The sequence below is a fragment of the Ursus arctos genome, unplaced genomic scaffold (genome assembly GCF_023065955.2).
Source record: "Ursus arctos isolate Adak ecotype North America unplaced genomic scaffold, UrsArc2.0 scaffold_11, whole genome shotgun sequence".
NCBI lineage: Eukaryota > Metazoa > Chordata > Mammalia > Carnivora > Ursidae > Ursus > Ursus arctos.
In genome coordinates this window covers 65,431,852-65,453,518 of record NW_026622775.1, presented here as the reverse complement: position 1 = coordinate 65,453,518, position 21,667 = coordinate 65,431,852, and the positions used below count along the sequence as shown (strand labels likewise).

General features: G+C 46.7%; 1 protein-coding gene and 1 non-coding gene across 2 annotated transcripts in view; one reads left to right on the top strand and one right to left on the bottom strand.

The window, feature by feature from the left end:
- Positions 1-10,713: 10,713 nt before the first annotated feature.
- On the bottom strand, positions 10,714-10,786 carry TRNAK-CUU (transfer RNA lysine (anticodon CUU)). Its single transcript has one exon. It is a non-coding gene; the product is annotated as a tRNA-Lys (tRNA).
- A 2,250-nt stretch (positions 10,787-13,036) lies between these two features.
- The window catches only part of PTK2B (protein tyrosine kinase 2 beta), a 121,408-nt gene continuing 112,777 nt past the window's right edge, over positions 13,037-21,667 (top strand). The window contains 1 exon segment of the mRNA XM_048212225.2: positions 13,037-13,307. The gene's annotated coding sequence lies outside the window, so the exon portion shown is untranslated.

The following is a 21,667-nucleotide window of genomic DNA, read 5'->3' as shown; positions in this document are numbered from 1 at the left end:
GGAGCGCTGAGCGACAGCGGCGTCGTCCAATCGCGCGGGGCGCGCTCTGAAGGCTCCGCCCCAATTCCGATATGAGCAGGAAACCCCGGAAGACCGGGGCGGACCCCTGCGCTGTGCGGTCTCCGCCGGTCCTCGCCGGTCCTCGCTGGTCCTCTGCGGTCTGGCCTGGTTTAGGGACAGGGAAACTCTCCACTTGTGCTTCAGGACTTCCGTGTAACGGGAAGCCTGTTTCCGATTTGAAATGCGAAATGAAGTTCAGGAGCCTCTTCCTCAACAACTCCCTGGAAATTTCAGCTCCTCGAGGTTGAAGAAAAGCGAGCTCTCCACTTCCTCGTTCCGAAGTAGAGGCTGAGTCTTAAAGATCTGTCCTGCATCCTTGCATTCGTTGTTCACTTAGTTTGGCCAGTCTTAAATCCTGTCCCCTGGAGTAAAGAGGAAACAGGTGAGAGAAGGGGGTAGTGGGAAGACCTCTAAAAAGACCCTTCTGCCCCGCGGTTGCATAAGTGGGCAGGTCACATTCTGTCAAACTCTGTTTCCTAGTGAGTAAAATGGTGATCGTGTCACTTGTCTACGTGAAATGTGAGGATTAAAGTGAAAGAAATATGGAAATGCTCATTACATCAGGCAGCCCCCATTAAAACAAAGAGAGTAAGGATTGCTGCGAAGTGAGCTGTGGGAAATGGAATCCAGGCTGAATTCCTACTTACTATAGCAGGCCTGAGTCTCTCCCAACTCCCCATTCCTGCCTTGGTTTAATCACTTTACAGCCTTCAGATGTAGGATTCCTTTCCCCTGACACACGTCCGTTTTCCCGGTTTCTGTTGGAAGACAGTTCATGTGCAATTTTTCTGTTATTTGAGCGGAGGCACTGTTGGCCTTTTTTGGAATATCTTTTCAAGGGTATTTCTGTGGTGAATAGCTTTGAACAACAAATAATGTCTCCCTCCAAGCAAAGATCTGGAAGACTTAATCTCCATTATGAGAGATGCAGTTTCCCAGAGCTTCTAATTCCTCTTTTATAAGGCAGCCTACCATGGCTCTCATCACAGAGGCTTCTGGGAATCAGGGCTCAGAAAAGTAGCCTAAATGATAATTCTCGAACTGTTGTTATCAACATTAGTAATGAGCTACTCTTTGTCTCTGATCCAGGACACTCACCTACCAGCATTCTTGAACCTGTTACAGGTTAACTTGTTAGTTTGCAAAAACGCCAAAATCTCAGTCCTTTTGTAGTTCTGATAGTTGTCTTCTAAACTTTTCCTCAGAGTAGCCTATTTCCCACAATGCCAAGGGGATGAATACCAGCAATTACAACCTTCTGCTGGGTTTCTTAGGTGTGGTTCCTGATCCTCTGGCGTTACCTGGGGAGCTTTCTAAAAGCAGGTTTCTATGGGGCGCCTGGGTGGCTCAGTCCTTAAGCGTCTGTCTTTGGCTTAGGGCGTGATCCCGACGTTCTGCGACGTTCTGGGATTGAGCCCTGCATCAGGCTCCCCTGGGAGTCTGCTTCTTCCTCTCCCACTCCCCCGGTTTGTGTTCCCTCTCTCGCTGCCTGTCTCTGTCAAATAAATAAATAAAATCTTAAAAAAAAAAAAAAAAGCAGATTCCTGGGGCCACATGGATCTACTTGCCTCTCTGAGAGAGAGGCCCAGGTATTTGCATTTTCGCATGCTCTCCGGGTGATTCCCAGGAACAGTAAAGCCTGAGGCCCACTGTTCTAGATCAGATTTGGAACTACAGTTACTGATTCAAAAATTAACCTTAGAGGCAGTCTCCGGAAAGGCCACAAGATGGGGCTAATAACCCTACACTCCAGGCACCTCCCTGGAAATCTTTTCTAGTTTCCATTTCTAACATTGTGTTCTCTTCTCTGTGTGTCCCAGTCCTCCGTCAATCTATCCGTTTTGCTGTCCGTGTTTCATTCTGTTCTTATAGGGGCTTCCCTGTTTGTTTTGTCATTTTTCTCAGACTCCGAGTGGGGCCACAAATCAAAACAGGGGTGAAGAGTAGAAATTAACTAGATCGTGTGGTTTCTCTGATCTATGGAACATAAGAACTAGGAAGATCGGTAGGAGAAGAAAGGGATAAAGAAAGCGGGGGGTAGGGGCGCCTGGGTGGCGCAGTCGTTAAGCGTCTGCCTTCGGCTCAGGGCGTGATCCCAGCGTTCTGGGATCGAGCCCCACATCAGGCTCCTCCGCTAGGAGCCTGCTTCTTCCTCTCCCACTCCCCCTGCTTGTGTTCCCTCTCTCGCTGGCTGTCTATGTCAAATTAATAAATAAAATCTTTAAAAAAAATTAAAGCGGGGGGTAGTCAGAAGGGGGAATGAAACATGAGAGACTATGGACTCTGAGAAACAAACTGAGGGCTTCGGCGGGGGGGGGGGAATGGGATAGGCTGGTGATGGGTATTAAGGAGGGCACATATTGCATGGTGCACTGGATGTTATGCGCAAATAATGAATCATGGAACATTACATCAAAAACTAGGGATGTACTGTATGGTGACTAACATAATATAATAAAAATATTATTATAAAAAATTAACTAGATCATATTTTCTTTTTTTTTTATTTAAGATTTTATTTATTCATTTCAGAGAGAGAGATAGCACAAGCAGGGGGAGTGGTAGGCAGAGTGAGAAGCAGTGTCCCTGCTGAGCAGGGAGCACGATGCAGGGCTTGATCCCAGAATGCTGGGATCATGACCTGAGCAGAAGGCAGATGCTCAACCAACCGAGCCATCCAGGTGCCCCGATCTCATTTTCTTTAAGCAAAATACAAAAGTTAGCATTCAACCAGTAAGTTTCTCCAGGCTTTCTGGAAATCCGGGAAGGACTTGGCTCTATTCCAAGCCCCACCACTAGCCAGAGGCATGACCCAGGGCACTTTTCTGACTTCCTTTTCTTCAACCATAAAAGGAAAGATCCAACTACACGCTCCAAGTGCTCAGCAGCACAGACACTGAACTTTTTTATGCTTTTCATAATTTCAGTAAGGAGGGTGACTAATACTTACCCAGAGACCTTGGTGAGTATAAACAATGGGTCACCAATTTCTGTATCTTTTTTCAATAGAAAGAGCTTTTCCAGAGGACCTTGAAGTTCAGGCTCACTGTTACACCTATTAAACTAATGCAAAAGTCCACGGGCAGTTCTTGCTGTCTCTGACTTGCCCAATCCCAGACCCCAGGGATTTTTGCCAGGCAGTGCCCCTTGCCAAACCCCTGCTGTACCCATGAAAAACGTATGTAAGGAATGACAGCTATTTTTCAAATGTTGTGTTAGAGAAAAAAATTCCTAGGTGCAGAAAGATGGGTGAATTCTTTTTTCTTTTCTTTTTAGATCAGTAGACTAGAAAGTGACTCCTGCAAATAAAAGGCAGAGATTAGATTAACAAAATTAGATCTTAAAAGAAAAGCAAGACCCAACTGTATGCCGCCTAAAAGGATCCCACTTTAAATATAAGCATACAAATAAGTGGAAAGGATAGAAAAAGGTATACCATGCCAACAGGAATCACAGAAAGCTGGGGCAACTCTGTTAATATATGAAAAGCAATTTCATATCAAAGACTAATACAGGGATCATATTCTATAGGATGGCCACTGGGTGCAACAGTTGCAGAGCTGGCGATTTTAAGAGCCACTTCCAGAAATAGGCAACCAGAGACGCAGACATGATTGAGCTTATTCAACAGAAATACCATGGAAGTCTTTGTGGAAATCACTATAGTCTGATGCTTGACATGGGACATAGAGATGGCTGGGGCCTTCTCTGAAGCCTGAGCCATGGGGAAAAAAGGAGGGTAGGGGCTCTGATTTGGTTTGAATAATGCAGGGAGAACTTCCATAAGAAATAGTGTTAATGTAAGTGGTTAGGAATACACCTAGTAAATTGCCTGCCTCTGGGTCAAACTTTGTTACAGACTTCTTTTATTTGATCCACATGTTTTTCCCCCATGTCATTTATCATTTATGATGTTCCAAACTTCAACTTTTGTTTTTTATTTTTCTGGTTTTGTTTCAAGTTTTTATTTAAAATCCAGTTAGTTAACGTACAGAGTAATATGTTTCAGGGGTAGAATTTAGTGATTCATCACTTACATATAACACCCAGTGCTCATCACAACTAATGCCTTTCTTAATCTCCATCACTTATTTAGCTCACCCCCCCCCCACCGCCCACCTCCCCTCCAGCAACCCTCAGTTTGTTCTCTATAGTTAAGAGTCTGTTCTATGGTTTGCCTGTGTCTTTCTTGCCCCCCTATGTTTACCTGTTTCATTTCTTAAATTTCACGTATTAGTGAAATCATATGGTATTTGTCTTTCTCTGACTGACTTCTGACTGATTTTGCTTAGCATAATACCCTCCAGCTCCATCCACGTCATTGCAAATGTGAAGCTATATAATATTCCATTATATATATCCCACAACTTCATTATCCATTCATCAGTCAATGGCCAACATTTGGTAAGCCTCAACTTTTAAAATGCAACTCAAAATGATTAAACAGTAAGAGGATAGATTATCTCATATAACTGAAAGTCTAGAGGCAAGAAGGCTATGTCCAACCCAGACACTGAGACCCCAGATTCTTTCCACCTTGCAGGTCTGCCTTTGGCTTCCTTTTGGTTGGAAAATTACTGCAACAGCTCCAGGCATCTTACCCTGATATCAGCCAATGTCCATAAATGGAATAGGGCCATTTCCCTCTGCTATGTCTCATTTTCACAGCCAAGAAACCTTTTCTAAAATCCTCCAGACGACTTCTCCTCACACCTTATTGGTCAGAACTGGGTCACACGCCCACCTCTAAATGTATCACTGGCAAGAGGAGTAAGACCACTGACTTGAACCAGTCAGGAATTACCTGAGTCACGGAAGTAGAGGGATGGTCACTGAGATGCATTTGGGACTTGGCTATTTATTATGAAAGAGAGGGAAATTGCCATTAGGTAGGCAACTATAGGTTTAGGACAGTTGCCAACATTTGCAAATTAGGAGATTTTACATAGAAAGTCAAGATTTCTACCTTTGCTTTTTTTTCACTTAAAAAATTTTAATTGTGCTAAAATAAACAAAATTTACCATTCTAAGCATTTCTAAGTGTACAGTTCAGTAATATTAAGTGTATTCCCATTGTTGTGCAATCAATACCCAGAACTTTCCATCTTGCAAAACTGAAACTCTTCACCTATTAAACAAATCTTTTTCCCTCCTTCCCCCAGCTCCTGGCAACCACCAGTCCACTTTCTGTCTCTATGAATTTGATTATTCTAGGTACCTCATATAAATGGAATCACGCAGTATTTGTCTTTTTGTGCTGGGTTATTTCACTTAGTATAATGTTCTCAAAGTCTATCCATGTACCCCATGTTAGAGATTTCTTCCTTCTTTAAAACTGAATAATATTCCATTGTATGGGCAGAACACATTTGTGTTTATCCACTCATCCATCAGTGGACACTTGGGTTGCTCCCACCTTTGGCTCTTATGAATTATGCTCCTATGAACTTGGGTGTATAAACATCTCTTCAAGGCTCTACTTTCAGTTCATTTGGATATATGCCCAGAAGTGGAATCTGAATTATAACGGTACTTTTACTTTTTTGAAGAACTGCCATACTGTCTTGCACAGTAGCTATACCATTTTACGTCCCTACCAATAGTGCAAATGGGTTCCACTTTCTTCACATCCTGGCCTACTTGTCTTGTTCTTTTCTTTTCTTTTTATTGTAGGCATCCTATTGGGTGTGACGTGATAATCTCCTTGTGGTTTTTATTTGCATTTCCCTAATCATTAGTAGTGTTAAACATCTTTCTATAAGCTTGTTGGCCATTTGGGTATCATGTTTGGATAAATGTTGATCCAAGTCCTTTGCCAATTTCTAAATTAGGTAATTTTTTGTTGTTGAGTCGTATGAGTTCTTTCTATCTTCTGGGTACTAACACCTTATCAGATATATATGTATATATAACTCACAAACACTTCCTCCCCTACTGTAGGTTGCCTCTTCACTTTGTTGATTTCAATGTATAGAAATTATTTATTTTGATGTAGTCCAATTGATCTGTAGCTATTTTTGTTGCCTTTGATGACATATCCAAGAAACTATTGCCAAATCCAATGTCATGAAGCTTTTTCCCTATTTTTTTTTCCTAAGGTTTTATAGTTTTAGATCTTATGGGTAGGTTTTCAATCCATTTTGAATTAATTTTTTTTAAAGATTTTATTTATTTATTTGACAGAGAGACAGCCAGCGAGAGAGGGAACACAAGCAGGGGGAGTGGGAGAGGAAGAAGCAGGCTTCCAGGGGAGGAGCCCGATGTGGGGCTCGATCCCATAATGCCGGTATCAAGCCCTGAGCTGAAGGCAGACGCTTAACCACTGCGCCACCCAGACACCCCTGAATTAATTTTTTTTAAGATTTATTTATTTGAGAGAGAGTGCACGAGCGAGGGGAGGGGTGGGGGGCAGGGAAGCACCCTCTGAGCAGAGAGCCTGATGCTCCCAGGACCCTGGGATCATGACCTGAGCTGACACCAAGAGTTGGACACCTAACTAACTGAGTCACCAAGGAGCCCCTCCATTTTGAATGATTTTTTACATATGGTGTCAGGGAGGAGTCCAGTTTCACTCTTTTGCATGTGGATATCCAGTTTTAGTGACACCATTTGTTGAAGAGACTGTCCTTTCCCACATTGAATAGCCTTGGCACCCTTGTTGAAGATCATTCAACCACATACACAAGAGTGTATTTTGGGCTCTCTATTCTATTCCATTGATCTATATGTCTGTCTTTCTGTCAGTACCACACTTTTTCATTACTGTAGCTTTGTAATAAGTTTTGAAATCTAGAAGCATGAAACCTCCAACTCTGTTCTTCTTTGTAAAGATTATTTGACCATCAGGGTCCCTTCAGATTCCATTTGATTTTAGGATGGATTTTTTTTTTTATTGCATTAACTGTTGTCGGGATTTTTATAGAGATTGTACTAAACCTGTAGACCACTCTAGGTAGTATGGACATCTTAACAACCATACTGAGTATTCCAATCCATGAACATGGGCTATCTTTCCATTTATTTATGTCATGTGATTTCCTTAAGCCATGTTTTATAGTTTTCAGCATACAAGTCTTCACCTCCTTCATGAAGTTCATTCCGGAGTATTTTATTCTTTTGGATACTATTGTAAATGATTTTCTTAATTTCCTTTTTGGATAGTTCATTGTCTGTCTTTGCTTTTAGAAAAAGAAAGCTCAAGAAAGGGGGGTAATCAGAAGGGGGAATGAAACATGAGAGACTATGGACTATGAGAAACAAACTGAGGGCCTCAGAGGGGAGGGAGGTGGGGTGGGGGAATGGGATAGACCGGTGATGGGTAGTAAGGAGGGCACGTATTGCATGGTGCACTGGGTGTTATACGCAACTAATGAATCATCGAACTTTACATCGGAAACCGGGGATGTACTGTATGGTGACTAACATAATATAATAAAAAATCATTAAAAAAGAGAAAGAAAGAAAGCTCTTGCTTCATTGCTACTTTAAGCTTCCCCTTCTGCATGGCAGTAGACTTTTGAGCTGAGAAGCAGGTTCTCCCTGTAGGAGGGATATTTGTTCTCCAGTTGGCCACAGACCCTACCAGCTAGCTTCCTCACACCCCCTGCCTTGTCTCTGTGGAACATTCAGGCTTTCAGCACCTATGTGGATGTCCCCTGTGAGGGTTACACACTGCTGCTCTTCACTGTGAAGGAGGTAGGTTGGTAAGATACTCTACTACAGACAGGCAACTTGGTACTTGACAAAATGAAATTGAAATGGATTTTCCATGTTCCTGAAATTTCTCTCTAAGCACCCAATTATTTTATTGCAAATATTTCGAATTGATTTTTTAAAAAATATATTGTATGATTTTTTCTCCCTCTTAAAATACAGGATGCAGAACATCATATAAACTTTCCTTCATGATTTACCAAAATAGACAATTACTGTGCTGTGCTGGGTAATAAAGCGGTGCCCCCAGGAGCTAGCGCAGTACATAGGGTTGTTTGTCTCTGTCCTGTAAATGGCCACAGATGCCTATGTTTTAAGGGTTCTTGCATTTGCTAGACACATTGTTTTTCTTTCTTTTTTAGAGGTGCTTCTTGCTGCTAACAACCAATCTGCCTGTAGCAGCCTGCTCTCAATGCCACTTGATGCTTCCTAGCGTGGTCTAGGCAGAGAGCCAGCCACATTTGTTAGAATTGCAGATGTCAATAATGGCAACGCAAGGTTCATACAGCCATGCCATTGCTTCAGAGCTTATCCACAGGCTGTGTGAACCTGGCGAGCAAGCGCACAAGTGGGAGTGAGGGATTGAGAGCCAAGAAGGCCAAAGTCACAGACGTCATGGAGCTGACTCGAAGTGGGTAGGGCAACAGGTAGGCTCCATTTCCACATGGGCACTCTGCACGAGCTCCCTGCAGCCCACTGCCTTGCAGCCATCTTGGGGAGCTACCCAAAGCCAGACAGCAGTGCCCAGAGCCATGGAAATTGCCCGGCCTCTGTGCACTGAGACTCTGCCTATTGTCTTTAAAAAGAAAATAGGGGTGCCTGGGTGGCATAGCGGTTAAGTGTCTGCCTTCGGCTCAGGGCGTGATCCCGGCGTTATGGGATCGAGCCCCACATCAGGCTCCTCCGCTATGAGCCTGCTTCTTCCTCTCCCACTCCCCCTGCTTGTGTTCCCTCTCTCGCTGGCTGTCTCTATCTCTGTCAAATAAATAAATAAAATCTTAAATAAATAAATAAATAAATAAAAATATTCTTCTGACTTCTCCATCTGCCCTCCCTCTTTGGTCCTCAAATTAATTTCTCAATGGATTTAATATGGTTTTATTTTTCCCAAAAGATTCACTTTGGATTATGTCCAGGAATCCATTTTTTTTCTTCCATAGAAAGATTTTATTTAGCTTTTTCACTTTATTTAACATTTTCAAGCACAATGTGAGAGAGAACAGTATAATTAGCCCCCACCTACCTATCATTCGGCTTACATTAGTAATCAAATTTGCTATTTTTGTCTCACTTTTCCCCTCTACATTTGGGGGGATGGGTATGGTGGAGTATTTTAGGTAAATCTTACCCCCCCTTTTTAAAGTAGTCTCCACACCCAGCATGGAGCCCAACACAGGGCTCCATCTCGCAACCCTGAGATTATGATCTGAGCTGAAATAAAGAGTCACATGCTCAATGGACTGAGCCACCCAGGTGCCCCAGTGGTGGAGTATTTTAAAGTAACCATTATTTTAGTTTCAGGAACACATTTTTAAAAGTTGCAATGGGTTATAATACCTTCCATTTAATGTCAGCTATGAGCCATGGCACTAGCAGGGAAATTTGCATGTGTTATTTCTAGTCCTTCCAACAACCCTATAGTAAATTATTCCCATTTTATAGATGAGGACATTGAGGTTCTGCCTTAATTTATAAACAAAAGAAAATAGGTTGAATGATAGTATATTAGTTAGGATACATTTGAAGCTATGATGACAGGAAAGCCCCAAATGCAGCAACCTAAAAAATTTAAGTAAATTTCTCCTGTAAAAGTTCAAGTTGGTCCAGACCATGTCTAGGGCTAGCGTTGTGGCTTGATGGCACTGGAGACCCAGACTTCATTTCTCAACACCACAGACCAGGATGGCAGCTCCAGGTTCCATCATTCGGTGCAGGTGGAAAAGGAAATGGTGGAGGCTTGCCCATTCCCTTGATGGACGCGATCCTGAAGCTGCACACATAACGACCACTCACTAACCATTGCCCAGAACTTAATCACTGGCCATACCTGCAAAGGAGGCTGGGACTTGCAGTCTTTATTTAGGGCAGCCTATGACCAACTAAAAATCAGGGATTCTATTATAAGGGAAGAAAGGAAGACAACCAGCTGTGCTTTCATGAATGAAACCGAGTCCTTTTGAAGTCAAGGACATGGTTTTGAGGTTTGGGTTTTTTTTTTGTTATTTTTGGTGGGGGGGGGGGTTGGCCTCAACTGTGGTCCATTTAGCAAACCCAGTGGTACCTGGTTTAATTAGAGGTAAATGTCCTTTGATGATGAAGGATTTCAGTTATTTAATCCTTGTGCCCATGACTTTTTTCTTTGTTCATTTTTTTTTTGTTCCAAACACTTACAACCATACTGCTCTTTTAAAATGAAATGTATTCTGATTTTTTTTCTTTTTGAGTAGGCTCCACTCCCAGCATGGAGCCCAATGTGGGGCTTGAACTCACAGCGCTGAGATCATGACCTGAGCTGAGATCAAGAGTCAGACGCTTAACCAACTGAGCCACGGAGGCACCCAAAAATGAAATGTATTTTAATACCAAATTTACATTATGTGATTTCATTCCATTATCCATGATAGAGAGACCCCGATGACTTACCATTACATGTCAATGATGGATTTATATTCAGCCCTGCTCTTTCCCACCTCGGTGGCTGTGGACAAATTATTTACCCTTTCCAAGTCTCCTTTCCCTTTCTACAAAGTAAGAATACTATTATTTACTTCAATGAATTGTTGGGAAGGCCCACTAGATGATAGATGAAAGTTCTGGTTACACAGTGAACACTTGACAGATTGCAACTGTTGTATAACAGATACCTATGTAATCTCTCCCCACTAAACCTACCCTATTTAATTCCTAATATTTCTTTTTGTTTTTTTAAAGTAGGCTCCACGCCCAACATGGGGTTTGAACTCACGATCCTGAGATCAAGAGTCTCATGTTCTACCGACTGAACCAGCCAGGCGCCCCTAATTCCCATTATTTCTAAAAATAAAATCATAGCATGTTACAGCACAATAGCATAATAATCAGCATAGTATGCATATCTTCATACCTATCAATTGGGGCATCACAGTACCCTGTGAAATAGGTAGGGCAGGTAGTACTAATTCCTCTACTCTTGTAGATTAGGAAACACGAACTCAGAGATGAATTCACTGGGCCAAGGTCACGTCTTCCCTCTTGACCGGGTCCTTCCTGTGTGCATCTAAACCTGCTCCACCAACTACCATCCTAAAGTTAAGAACACACAATGAGCCATCAGTAGAAGTTTTAAAGAGCAATTTACATAGAATTCTAGGCTCCTGGAAGCATTTCTGATAGGTTTTTTAAAGGCAGGTATCAGGCCGACATGTTTGACTCTGTCACCTTAATTTTTCATGACCAGTTTTGGACAGGACATAGGGAGACCTACAGGCAGAGTATCCATCCCAGGGAGTTTCCCAAGGTCTCTTTCATAAACAAAACCTATTGGCTTCCGAGCTTTAAAGAAACATCTCTGAAGAATTCAACATCCTCTGAAAATTTTGAACATCTGAAAACGTCTCAAATTAGGGCCTTGTGAGATTGTAGTTTATGGATTTGGCCACATGGAGGCAGCATACACAAACTCACCTTTCCTTAAACCTGTTTGGCTTAGTTTTGCTCCTTCGTTCCCATTGCCTCCAGCCCAACACAGAACCTCACCAGCTAATGCAAGTATCTAACCTTCAACTGCTCAACAGTCATCTCATTTCCGTGCACAAGAACACGGAAGGAGCCCCCATTTTCCGAGGCCCTCTTACAATCTGCTTGTGGTGCGGTCAAGTAGTCCCATTAGTCTTCCCCACACTTTGCCTGCTAACCCCAATTTACCCACTGCTCTTGCCTGATCACCATGAGCCCTAACCAAGGTCTCCCCTGACACCTTCTGACTGCTTTGCGGGTTGCCGGTATTACCTGGTGCTGGGAATAGCACGAATGGGTGAATGGGATCAACCAGGGGGAACTCCTGCAGTTGTGGCTACGAGCTCTCATGAGATGGGTTGTCAGTTGCCTTGGTTGGGCACGTGGGCCCCAGGCTCAGAGATTCTGATTGTCAATAAACCTGCAGTGCCATCCAGGTATCTGCATTCTAAAAGCTACAAGTCGTCTGTCCTCTGGTCACACTTCGAGAAACATTTACTTTCTGGTTTTGTGGCCTTGGACAAGTTAAGGAATCTTAAGTCTTGGTTTTCTTTTCAGAAAATGGGGGAAATTGAATAAAATCGTGTAAACTGAATGCTTTCTTGGCAACAGTGGTTGACATTTAGATATGCTCACCAAGTGCTGGATTTTCCTGTTTTTCTCCTGGGGTGGCTGATTCATTGAGTTTGGGGTTAGTGGGTGAGGTAGTATGGGGTGGGGGGCTGTCATGTATGCTGGGCTGTCACATATGGCAACACAACTCCAGGGAGCACCATCTTCAGAGACAACCCTGTGAATAGCATGTTCTAGAACTGTGGGTGACCCCAGTCCTTCACAGGACCCAGAATGAAGAAGTTTGGGGCAGGGGCTCTGGAGAGGAACTTTGAGGATGTGGGGGACATTGAGGACATGCCAGCTTTCTGACCTTATGCTAAGTCTGGTTCATGTTCTCCCACTCGGGGAAAGTCTGGAATCTTTCTAGTGACAGGGGAAAAAAGGTTTCTAAGCCCTTGAGTCACTGCCTTGAATTTCACTGCTCTGCTGGCCTGAGTAAAGAGGTGAACCAGCCTCTGTGGGCAGCGAAGTCAGCTGGTATGGAGATGGGGCTGGGTAAAGGCTGCCCAGCTTCTGTGACAATTCTTGTGCCACCGTCTGGTCCTGCCCTATCACAGCGCAAGCACCTGAATCTGTTCTGCCAAAGCCCCTGGTGATATTCACCTGATCTCCAGGGTCCCATCAAGGGGATGGGGCCACTTTAGGACAGGGAGAGACCTGGAGGGGCCCAGATGCTGAGATTATGGGAGCCAGGTAACCAGCTCCCACTCTGAAACCTACCTGGAGGATAGACAGGAAACACCAACCTCTAAGTGTGGCCTCCAAAAGTCTGCAAGCGGAGTGGAAGGAGGAGGGGAGAGGTGGGAGGAATTGGGAGGGGTCAGCCGCTCACAGGGCCCACCTCGGCAGAAGACCCCTTTGGGGCTCCTGGAGATGGGTCCCCAGGTGGGCACGTGCAGCTCGGGGAATTGGTGGCGGCGTCTATTTCAGGGTTTATGGTAAGAGGCTGGAGCAGGCACACAGCACCACAGACAACACACCCCACCCTTTAAGGAAGTGAGGAGGAGAGCAGCAGGGGTGTGGTTAACTCGGAGGAGGAGAGGGGAAAACACAAACCTGTCAGCCCTGTTACTCAGCAGAGGCCTCCGGAGCGGCCGCGAACCCCTTACCTTCCGCAGCCCCCGACCCACCTGTACCTGCTGCTGCGCCGCCAGCGCCTCACCTGGCCGAGCCGAGGAACCGTCGGAGTCGGCGCTTCTCTCCGTGTGAGTCTCCTCCCGAGATCCGGGCTGAGCGCCCAGCCACAAGTTGGAGGCTGGCCGGAGTGGTAGGGGTTGGCAGGGGGTGATTCCGAGATTCTGGGTACCTGGACGGGAGCGGGAGTTCCTGGAAAAGGAACTCAGTGGTCGGAGTCGCCCCTGCACTGCGCGCCCGCCTTGCTAGCCTTCCCCCAGGGGCAGAGCGATTCTATTTTTGGAGTTAATTTGAGACTGAAGGGTGTTTCTCCCTCTTTGTCCTCTTAACAGATTCTGGGAGGGGAGGTTGGGGGCGATGAGAAGGCACAAAATCGACACCTGCCTGGAAAGGTCAGATCAGAGAGCAACAGACCAGGGCTTTCAGAATCCAACTTCAGGCGCTGCCTCAGAGTCTCTCCCTGCCCTCCCCCCTCTCTCCTCTCCCCATGCCCTTCAGCACCCCTACCCTGTTCCTATTCCCAGCACACCCCACTGCTCTCGCATGGACTTCCTGCCCCCCAGAGGGCATCTTCTAAATCAAGCCCTGACTGGAAGCAAGTAGGGCTCTGTGAGGGGCATAGAGGCAGAACTCCAGGTTGTGTGTGTGTGTGTGTGTGTGTGTGTGTGTGTATTTGGGGGTTAAAGTTAACACTGGTTGCTCACTGGTTCTTTGTGAAACTACCTTCTAAATTCCACGAAAGGGTTAAGTTCTGTGCTGCCTTCTCTTGCTGTCAGGCTGTGCGTGGGCAAAGCCTTGGGTGGGTGAACAGGGAACATATGGGTGATGTTCTGAGCCCACCGAGCCCCACCACCTGCCCTAACCCTCAGCCATCTGACACTGGCATCTCCCCACACCCCAAACTCGGGGCTCAGTCCAATTAGGTTCCCTTAAAGGGATGGGGGAGAAGGGGAGCAGAGTTTGCACACAGAGGGGGCATGTGCCAGGAGGATTTGGAAGCCAAGGAGAAGTCTCTGCTGACCTGTAGCTAGACCTGAGCCCCTAAGGACAGTTGGTATGGCATAATCCGGTGAGGGGCATGAGGAGAACTCTCCCTCTGTGTCTTGACTGCTTTCTCCTCACCCGAGTCTAGGCCGGGACATGCCTCTGTGAACCTAAGCCCCAGCCTTTCACAACTGTGAGGGAGGGAGAGGAGGCAGAGATTAAAAAAAAAAAAAGTGAGTAAGGATGGAAGGGAGGAAGGAAGTGGTCACATTCAAGAGGTGCAGCTCTGCCTGGACAGTCTCCATCCATCCATCCGTTCATTCATTCAGGAAGCATCTCCGGACTTCCTACCTGAGGCTACATGCCAGTGCTGGTGCGGGGACACAAGGATGCTTGTGACCCACCCCGCTCTCTGGAGCAGCGTGGTGGACTGAGGATGCTACATGCTGCAATGGGAAGGGGCGGGGATCAGGGTGTTGGGGAAGACTTCCTGGCAGAAGTGACTCCAAGTGGAGACCCCAAGGATCAATAGCAAGTGGCCAGAGAGTGGGAGAGAGGGAAGAAGGCAAGCTCAGAACACACCATGTGCTAAGACCTGGGGCCAAAAGCAGCATGACACATTCAGGAAACTGAAAGCAGCTCAGCGTGTTTGGAGCATGGAGAGTGCAGGGGCGAGGTGAAGCCGGGGAGGTAAGTAGAGAGAGCTCCAGAAGGGCCTGCTCAGGCTGCCATGGCAACTCCCATTGGAGCAGCACTTGGGACCCAGAGCCAGGCAGGAGATTTCCCAGCATGCCTCTGACTCTAGGGTGGGGTTGCCAGATTTAGCGAATAAAAACACAGGACACTCAGATTTGAATTTCAGATAAGCAATGACTATTTTTCAAGTATAAGTATAGCCCGTGCAATATTTGGGACATACTTATACTAAAACATTATGTATTGTTTATGTGAAATTCAAATTTAACTGGGTATCCGGTATTTTATTTGGCAATACTCTTCTAGAAAGAAGGTGATGATACTCCCATGCTGGGAAGTGAAGGATGGGCAGTGCCCATGTGCCATGAGAACAGTCTTCAGGGCATATTTGTCTTATAACCAATCCTCCTGGATTCCAGTTTGGGACTCCTTCACTGACTGACCATGTTATTTCTTTATGAAAAAAAAAAAAATTCCTTGGTCTGCGTGTTTATCTACACAGCTGAAGGACCGTGATGCCTCAGAAAGAGATTGGGCTTTGGAACCTGATGGACCTGGATTCAAATCCCCGCTTGGCCACTTGCCCCCTGTGAGGCTCCGTGTCAACCACTTAGCTCCTCGGAGCCCTGGAATCTCTTTTCTGAAAGAGTACAGGAATAACAGGTTGTTCGGAGTATCTGTGATAATGTATGTAGATTGCCTAGTGAGTGCTTGAGAAAAAGTGGCAGAAAGGAATTTTTGTAACCCCTTCACGGGGGTGACCAAAGTAGCATCCACAAAGTGCTTGGGGCTCATTGATTTCTGTTGATATTTATTGAGCACTCAGAGGGTCCCAGGGGAAGTAATGTGGTAGGGATCCTACTCCTAGTGAGAGAGTGGGTTAGCTCCTGAGAAGAGAGAGAGAGCCTGAATTGTTTTTCTCAGCTTTACCCTTCCCTTCACATATGACCTGCTTCCAGGGGAGGAGATCCCCAGCTCTCCTCTTGGAGGAGGTAGGGGGGGCCCTCAGGGCAGAATTAACTGAAGGAAAATGTGAATGAGTTACAAGTGAGAACCCACATAAAACACCTAGCACAGTGCCTGGCATAAACAAATGCGCTATAAAATTTGACTGCCATCATTCCCATTTTTATGAGTACCTTATTAGAAAAATAGACTCATGGCGGGGGTAGATGAAGTAGGGGTGCCTTGTGAACCATGCTTTGACTTTAATGGGAACATTTGTGAGAGCAATTTAGGGGCCTCCTAAAAGGGAACTGGAGGAAATTAAGAATTTGTTAAGAGAAAGAGGAAATGGAAAATGTGTTCCCCTTGTGGGGACTGTGGAGTTAAAAATGGTCCCTCTCCAATGGCTGAATCTCCCCATCCCCCTGCCCAGTGGTAAGTGTTTTGTCCCCAGATCTTTAGAGCAGCATCTGCCAAACAGTGTTCAGAGAAACTCTATGCCATGAGATCGTTACGGGTGTTCCATTGGTAAAATGTTCAGATGAGCTGGCTCTTGGAGATTTGTCATGTGTCTTTGCACAGTCAAGGTCCTGCAGAAAAAGACTTCTGTATCACTGGATCTCCTAGCATTCTGTGACTTTGTCTCTAGAACCCTGGCGGTGGAGGGGGGGGACTTATTATTGTCTCAAAGGAAATAGCATTTCATATCTAGTGACCATCGATGTGGGTGCAGTTCTGGGACCAAGCAGGTCTTTCAGAGGACATTACTCATCCCATAACTCTAGCCAGGAGGGATCTCCTTTATCCTAGACTCAGCAGTGTCCAACTTACAGAAGATCTTCAGGGACTGAGTGCTGGTGCACAGCTGTCCCTGCATCACATATCCCCCGTGGACACAAACCCCTACCCATGTCAGCCAAAACCTTCCTACCGCAGCTTACACCCATTTCTCATGGGTCAGAACAGCCTGGGAAGAGTATGTCTCTTAGCAAGTGGCCCTCCATGGTGATGGCCGTAGCTCCATGTGTCCTGAATACTGCTAAGGCAATCACATTGATGGTGAGGGAAGGGAAGGGAAGGGAAGGGAGGGGCATACCCTAGGGTAGACCCCGAGTGGTAGGTCTCTACCAGCCCCTAGATTTCCCCCTGCCCAGGAGTCATGGGCTCTGGACCGCATGGCCCTGGCCTCCTAGATGGATGGGGCTCCGAGATGGTCACACATAGAAGGCTAGAGATGCCCAGCGGTCGGCAGGCTCAGGGCTGCAAGTATGGTAATTAAGAGAAGTTCTTGCTGGCTGGGTGATTGAGGGTTTCTCTTAGACTCTGCGTCAGTTCTCCAAGTACAAACACTTGGAGTCAGTCGGCCAGGGTTCCAACTCCAGCTCTCCGACTTACAGCTTGACGTTCGGCAAGTCACTTGGCCTGGTTGTCCTTATCTGGAAGACAGAGGTGATAGAGGAGGCAGGTAGGTAGGGGGCCGGGGTAGCAGGCATGTGCCAACCCGCATGGCCTGTTTCAGTATTTTAAGGTCCCAGATGGCCTTATGCACCAGCTTCCTAAAAGCCTCAACTGTACGCAAAAATTTGGTCCTTCAACAGGCACATGGTAGGCATTGAATAAGTGTGGCTCTCCTTATCATTATATTTTTATACTCAGAGTTAATCTGGGTGGGTGGGGAAGCCCCTGAGGGAAAAGGCCATCCTCTGAGGGACGGCACTCCCGGCTTCTCCTCCTTCGTGCTGGCTCATTGACAGGCATCACGGCTCCAGCAGGATTTGCTTCTTGCCCTGCACACCACCACCCCCCCGTATTTGATGAACAGCCAGCCCTATTGAGCTCTTTAGCCCAAGAGACTTTCTGCGACTGCCCATCAGACCCTGGAGTCCAAATGGTTACTTAAGCTCACAGGTTTCACGAGCTGGTGGCTTCACTCTCTGGGGCTCTCCGCACCCTGAACAAAGCTCTGAGCTGTGCGAGGGGGTGGCGGTGGGGGAGGGGACTGCTTTTTGAGTCACTCTGCTGTTTCCCAAGGGATAATTATTACTCATGATGACAGTTTGATTAAGAGAGCAGGCTGGAGGCTGCAAATTCCAATGCCCTTTTTACCTAGACATGATGGGCGGATGGGTGGGAATGCAGGATTTGTTTTCCAGGTAGGCTATGGGTGGGCGGCAGGAAAGGACGCTCCTCTGGTTCCCAAGGCCTTCTGCCCTAGTCCTTCCCTTTCCCCAGCACTAAGGGGACTGCTGCTTTCATAAGGCAGCTGGGCAATGTGATCAAAACTAAGATCAACCTTGCCAACATCCATGGAAGGGTGATCCTGCCCTTTTCTATCTCGGCAACAAGTTCACTAACATTTTCCTCCTCTCCAGTGCCCTTCTTGCCTTTTCTGTCTTGAAATCCACCAGCAAAGAATCTGGCCACGTTACTCACTAGCTGGGGGGTCACAGGAACACCCTGCACCCAGTGTTTAGAACTTGGCACTGGGTTTAATTGTTGTCTCCCTTTCGGTTAGGTCAATTCTCCCAACAACTTTGAGGGCATAGGACCAACCTTTCCCTGTGCCCCTTCTTTCTCTGAGGGTCTGCCTGCCACCTGGCTCTCTCAGATTCCCCCGGCTGCTGCATCCCTACTGGGACACCCGAGGGTCTAGGCAGCTCCTCAAAGTCCTGCTGGGAATTCTACCCTGAGTTTGGGCTTTGCTCCTGGGGGATGGGGAGGGGCAGGATCCATTTCCTACCTGTGAGAGAACAGCCCCTTCTCTGGTCCTGGCCCCTGGAGCATCACATCTTTTCCTGGTTTCTAAATTAGTTGGCCCCGCCCCCTACTTCCTCCCTAGTCACAAGCACATCTCCATTCTCCAGGTGCATTTGGGGTGGGACCCTAGCTCCTCTCTCTTACAGAGGTTTCCACTCTCCCCACCCCGAGCTCCTGTTCCGGGCAGGTTCCCGGAGATCTGACACTCAGAAGGCACCCTTACTAGCAGCAGGTTACCTTCCCTCCACTATTTACAAGAACACAGAGCACTGATGTTACAGTGATGCCTATCTAAGCAGAGCTAAGTGGCTGTCCCGGGCTTGAGTTCCCAAGCTCCGAGCTCAGGCAACTTGGGAGCCTGGGTTAGTGGAAAGAGGATCAGGAGTCAGAAGATGTGGCCCCAGTGTAGATTCGTCCACTCGCTAGCTGTGCGACTTCGGGCGTGACTTTTCCAGCCCTCACTGTTCTCACTTAGAAATGAAGAAAAAGGACAGCATCCCTGATGAGGTCCTCGAGAGAAATCCTCCACATACGTGAAAATGCCCCAGAAAGCGCCCCAGGCACTATGCCTGGAGAGATAAAGAGTGGCGGCTTAGAGAGACGTGGGTTTGAGACTTGACTTGGTCACTTTCTACCTGGGTGACATTGCCTCACAGAGCCTGAGTTGTCTCATTTGTAACTTGTTCTGGAGATCTCTTTACTCTTTCTCCCCTCTTCACCTCCTTGACTCTCAGGGTCAGTCTTTCTTTACATGTGAAGGACTTTATCTGTTCTCAGTAAGTTTACAGCCTGGTCGGGGAGGTAATACATAAAGACACGGAACTGTGAGACATGGGGACTTGCAGTGCCATAAAAGGGCACCCGTAAAGTGCGGTGATGTCAGAGGATGGAGAGAGAGGTTATTTCTGTCTGGGGAGTCTTGGGATGCTTCTTGGAGGAAGTGGCATTTGGGAAAGCTCTGAAATGATGGGTAGAGGATGACCTTGGAAACTTGGGATGGCGCTTGTGGTCAGAGAGTCAGAGAAGAGTGTAAATAAAAGCAGAGAGGTGGGAAGGCCTCGTTTGAATGAGTCATTTTGGGTGGAGCCGAGGGTGTCAAAGGACAATAAAGATAAAGGGCAGAAAGTAAGATAAGTCTTGAACCTGGCGGCTAAAGAGTTTGGACTTTATTCTGAAGGCTGCGGAGAGCTGGTGAGAGTGAAGGGGGGCCTGATCAAATTTGGGCGGTAGCAGGTAAAGTGGATCTGAGAAAAGAGAGCTTGACATTCTGGGAGGAGCAGGTAGGACATGTTATAACAGTTCATGTCTTAAGAGCCTGGATAAATTATGTGATTCAGGATGATTTGGGGGTCTTAGAGATATCTGCTAGTCAACTGGAGGCTTCTCCATTCTCTGAGTTGAAATTGGTCCTTGGCTGAATTGAAAAGATATAGGATTGGGGCACCGGGGTGGTACAGTCAGTTAAGCGTCTGACTCTTGGTTTTGGCTCAGGTCGTGATCTCAGGGTAGTGAGATCAAGCCCCATGTTGGGCTCCTCCCTGAGCGTGGAGTCTGCTTGAGATTCTCTCTCCCTCTCCCTCTGCCCTTCATGCTCCTGCTCTCTCTCTCTCCCTCTTAAATAAATAAATAAATCTCAAAAAAAAAAAGTAGTTGTAGGGTTTATGGGAATATCAAATTGTTTCGGTTATATCTATAATTTGCCATTCTCCTTCATCCTCTCCTTCTTCCAGGCCCTTGATTCACAGAGAAGCCCTTTCCCACAGACTCCATGTATGCTAGGTATGCACTAAGTGTTAGCCTGTCTCCAGGCCTAACGACAAGCTCTGTACCACAGCCTCTTGGAGAATCAAGGGGCAACATGCACTTAGGCTGCTGCCCACCCCCACCCTCATCACTTCACATGACTCCCAGGCTCTGCCTCTAGCCAGACCCTCCTCCCTTCAGCCCCTCACTTCCAAGAGTCTACAAGATGTTTCCACTCAAGTAATTCACCTTCAGTGCTACATGTCAGAAGCCAAATTCATCAGTTTCTCAAACCAAACCATCTCTTTCTCCAGGCATCCCTCCCGTTCACGCAGTTGTCATTCTCCTGGGCATCTTGGTCAGAAACCTTGAAGTTCTCTTCCCTTTCTCCTCTTCTCTGCTTTTCTCTGCTCGTACCTTACCTATCACTAATCCTGCAGACTCCTTTTTGTGATTCTCATTCCTGTCTTCCCTTTCCCCACCCAGGCTCCACTCAAGACCAGGCCAAGCTGATTAGCTGATACCCCCTAATATTACCTAGGAGACTCTCCCCTTCCTCCAGTTCCCTGGGAAGCTCCCATGCCTCTAGACAAATCCCAATCCCTTCAATTCGCTCTTTGGTGCCATCTATAATCCGACCTCTGTCTACCCTTCTAACCCAGTGCCCCCCCCCCCCCCGCCATACTTTCCAAGTAAGCCCTTCACCCTCACTAGCGTGATCTGCTCTCTGGGCCCCCCTAAACCTTTGCTCAAGTCCTGTATTCCTGCCTGCAGCCCTGTCCACTTTCCCCAACCTGACTCCTCGCAGAGGCTCCATACAGGACCCCTGGGAAACCTGTTGCTCCCCACCCCACCCCTCGTAGCCTCGGTGCTTCTTTGCATCCCCTGATCTGCCAGAATTTATCAGCTCATCCCAGTGTGAAATTCTGGGGCAGGGAGGTGCTTTTCATTTTGTTCTCCTTCTTAACTGCCTGAGATTACCAGGATAGGATGTTCCATTTCCCTCCCTCCCTGCACACCGACCTGGCTCACCAGGCCAGGTGGGGTCTTCCTCATTCCCTGTGTTGGCATCACAACAGCCAATTGTAACAGCAGGGACTGCATTCTCCCCAGGGGTCAGGATGAGCTCCTAGAATCTCTTGAATGTGGAGGTTTCCTAGAGCCCAGGGAGAGGAAGCCAGGGATTTCGAGTGGGAGCTTAGTAATCTCTTTATAAACCTCTCCCGTGTCTCTCTAATCCATGGATCCTTGCCTTTCCCTTCTCCCTTATCCTCTTGCATATTGAGCTCACGTAGGCCAGAGTGAA